Genomic DNA, 4177 nt, shown 5'->3' with positions numbered 1-4177 from the left:
GGACAGGGCTGGGCGCCCGCTGAGCTGGCTCTCAGGAAAACGGGTGGGTCTGCCACAGACCTGGGAGGGGAGTGTGCAGCCCCCACCCCATACACTTTTTTTTTTTTAATTCCCGGATGCGCTGAGGCCCAGTAAGGAAGTGCCCAAGGTCACGCTGGGTGTGTGTGGTGGGGTTCAGTGTGCGTGGTGGGGTTCAGTGTGTGTGATGAGGTTGTGCAGGGGCCATCTGGCTGCGGGGCTTGCAAACTCAGATGTTTCAGGAGGCTCATGCAGGCAGGTAAGCTAGCCATATGCCTCTAGTGTGCAGGCTGGGGTGGCCAACACTATTTTTCCAGAGAAGCCACACAGCAGGATTTAGTAAAACATCTCAATGTGAATGGTCACCGTGAATTAGAACTTACCTTTAACTGCCAGTTGCTATCTCTGAGATACCTCTGAATTCTCCTTTGGAGAAAGGGTTTTGTTCCCCCCCTTTCCTGCCTAGTACCCCCTTTCCTGCCCAGTACCCCTTCTGCAGGTTAGAGCGAATGAAGAAATGAACAGCCCAGGCCTTGCCAGAGCCCAGATGCTGCTGCCTCCGCTCACCAGCTTCTTCCCAGGCCTCTCCCCACTGATGTTCTGGCCTCTTTCACAATTTAGCCGGGAAGTGATTTTCCAGGCCCACTTCTGGCTGGAAGGGCCAGTGTCAGCCCCAGATACCTCCCGCCCCCATCTGGCCTCATCCCCCTCTTCTACAGCCTAGAAACGGCTCTGAGTCCAGGCGCCTTGTTGGGGTGTGTGGAGGGGGCTGCGCGGACGTCTGGCTTCTCTGCACAGGGCGGGTCCGAGGCTCCAGCAATGCCAGGCCTGTCCTGCGAGGAAGGCAGTGACCTCGGGCTACAGAGGCCCCTGCGCCCACCTGGGGTCTTGGCTGGGAGTCCATCCTGGATGAAATAAGATCTCTCCTAAAAGGCGGCCTGGCTGCCATGTCCTGTCCTGAGTGGCACAGCGAAAGGACACCTCTGTCTGGCTGCTTGGGGCAGGGCCTCCCCCTGCCCCCTGCCCCCACCCCCACCTCCGCCCCCACAGCAGCTCCAGCTCCCAAGCCTCGGGTTCCTTGGAATGTGATTATTTTTCTTCCCAGATAATTCAAGCCAGAAGACTGGGCCAGCCACTTCCGGCCACGCTGTCCTCACTGCCTCCCTGACCCTTCACTTCACAAACTTGACACCGTGGTCAGAGGCCTAAAGCCAGACCCAGAAGCCCCCTCGTCTCCCCCTCTGGCCCTGGCTTAGGGACTGGTCAAGGAATCTGACTGTAAACACCCAGGCCCTTCGGTGCCCCTTTCCCACAAACCCCAGCTGAGAACATGCTGACCTAGCCGTGAGTCCAGAGGGCATTAACTTGACAACTGACAGGGTAATTCCAAGTCTCAGCGCTTCCCAGGGCCATCCAGTTAACTCACAGCAGCGTGCACACTGGGTTCATTCAACAACTGTGTGATGAACACCTACTGTGTGCCAGGAACTGCCCTAGGCCCTGGGGACATCCAGCAGGAAACCAAACAGGCAGACAGTCCTGCCCTCCTAAAGCTGAGGAGCGGAAGGGCCGGGGAGCGGGGAGAAACGACAAATAAAACTTCAGGTGTGTAGAATATTGGCGATAGATACTATGGAAGAAAATAAAGCAGGAGTGGGGTGGTAGCAGCAGGTGGGGTGCTTGATGGGAAGGTGCGGGGTGGGGGTGAGTGCCAGTGAAACTTGGGGCAGGGCAGAGAAGGCCTGATATTTGAGAAGACGGGGCTTGAACAAAGACCTGAAGATGGGAAAGGGAATGGGCCAGGGGAACAGCCAGTGCAAAGGCCCTGAGGCATGCGCCTCACAGGAGGCCGGGGCTGGCGAGCAGTAGGGAGGGGCGCGGGAGGCTGCGGGCAGGACTGGGGCACCTTGACCAGGGCCTGGCACCGACTTGCCTTTTTCTCTGAGGGCGATGAAACTGGGTGAGACTAAGGTTTTCAGATTCCCTCTAGCTGGTACAGAGGACACTTTGGGGGTGAAGGAGGAAATAGGAGACCACAGACTGCACTAGACCCATGAGGGCAGAGCAGGGGTGAAGACGGGGCTACCCTCGGGTTCCCTGAGGGGACGTGACGTGTGCTTGACTGTCACTGTCACTGATGCTGGAAAGCAGAGCTGCCTCCTGCCCAGCAAAGTCGCACTCAGGGAAGCAGCTTTGTGGGGTGTCCGGCGTGCGTGTCGATGTGTTCCGTGGCCACGCAGGAGAGGCCCTCAGGCCCAAGGATGGAGGGAGCCCACTGGCCTGGAGCTGTACCCCCAAAAACAGGGATACGGGGCTTAGGATCAAGTCCTGGCCATGACAGATGCCCCCTGTACCCAGACACCACCTTTCTGCCAGCGTCCTGTTTATGGGGGTCCCAAAAGGGAACGCAGACCATAGAGAATTTCACCCCCCTCCAGATCTCAGCCACTTTAACACCCTCATTCTCGAGGGTGTTTTTATTTCAGGCATTTTATGGGCATGAAACCCAAGCCTAGGGCCTTCTGAACGTCACCATCTCCTAGGAAGCGGGTAGAGGCAGCTGAAGAGGACTCAGGCAGGGGTGGGCCCTTGACAGGCCCTGACGTTGGGCAGTCTAGCCCCCCTTGAGGATTTGGGGCTGTCTGGGGCATGGACCCTGCCCCTCCTCTTGGTGAGCACCTAAGGGCCTGGTGCTCCCAGCTGGGAGCTTCCTCCCAGCCACTTCCCACTCCAGCCTCCCTGGAGCCCAGGGCCAGCCTCAGGTACAGAGGGGAACTCAGTTCAGAGAAGCGCAGCCACGGGCCACCCGTGACTCAGCACAGAGCGGGGTGCTCCCTTCCCCACCTCCCACCACCTCCACCCTCCTGAGGCCACAGCGTGAGGAAGCAGGACAGACAGGTGGAGACCTTCCTGCTGATGGTGTGACCTGAGCGCAACCTGAGGTGTGGAGTGACTTGGCTGGGAGTGTTGTGGGCACCCAACATTTGGGCCCAGGCATCAGCTGCCCAGAACTCAGCTCTGGGTGTTCACACTGGCCCCGGGGGGGGGGGCGCCTGGCACCTACAGAACCTGGTTTCCTTGTTACCTCAGTGGGATGAGCTCCTCACCCCCGGCCCCCGGCCACTGGCTGGTCCCCTTGAGCTGCCCCCAACCCACAGCTGCGCAAACTCCCTTGTAAGGGACGAGGGCCAGCACCCAGAAACCACTGCTGTCCCTTCATTCAATCACCCGTTCATGGGAGTGAAATCTTCCACGTCTGGGCGGCAAGTGGCCGCAAGCCTAGTGACTATAAGCCAGAGAAATGTATTCTCACAGTTCTGGAGAATTCCGCCATCGAGGTGCCAGCTGGCCGCGCCCCTGCTGAGGTCCTCTGCCTGTGGGGCTCCCAGGATTCCCTGGCGCCCTTGGCTTGTCCGCACTCCAGTCGGTCTCCCCCGCCTGTGTGTCCTCTTCTCGGGGGACACCGGCCATCTGACCCAGGCCCTCTGTCCAGCATGCTGGCTCTCCCGGGACAGCTGCAAAGACAGCATTTTCACTCCTCTGACACGAAGACCGGACTGGAGGGAAGGCTCCCAGTCGCTAGGAGCCCTGCTGTGGGGGGCCCAGACCCTGGGGCAACAGCCTCTGAGGTGGGTGCCACAGTGCTCGGGCTCAGGGACACAGCTGCTGCGGGCCTTGGGCTGGGCGGAGCCTCAGGCAGCCCCTGGCCAGCTCGAGCTGGATCTTCCTCCCTGTTCCTTCTGCCCCAGGACCTCGGCTCACACCTCGCCTCCTCCTGGCAGTCTCTGCCACCCATGGCTGCCCCTTGGGGCGTCCCAGGCCTGCGGGGCTTCTTTCCAGCATCAGTAGGTGTAAGGGTTGTACTTGTTCTTACTGGGACTCGTTTATACCAATTTCTGCACAAAATGACTGTCAACAAAAAACAAGTTGCCTTAAAAGCATCGATCAAAAAGGACACGGGCTCTCCCCTCCCCCTCCCACGGACTGGAAACCAGCTCTTGGCAGGCAGGAACAGTCTCGGGTACACAGCAGGTGTCCCGTCACATTTGATTACTGAGTGGCCAGTGCCAGGCCCTGGGGCAGGGGAACGATGAAGTCACCACCTCCGGCCCATGGGCATTCACTGAGTGCCACTTCCAGGCGCCCACCCGAGAATGGG

Source organism: Condylura cristata, unplaced genomic scaffold (genome assembly GCF_000260355.1).
Source record: "Condylura cristata isolate star-nosed mole 26May11 unplaced genomic scaffold, ConCri1.0 scaffold00022, whole genome shotgun sequence".
NCBI lineage: Eukaryota > Metazoa > Chordata > Mammalia > Eulipotyphla > Talpidae > Condylura > Condylura cristata.
Note: the sequence above shows the minus strand (reverse complement) of the source record.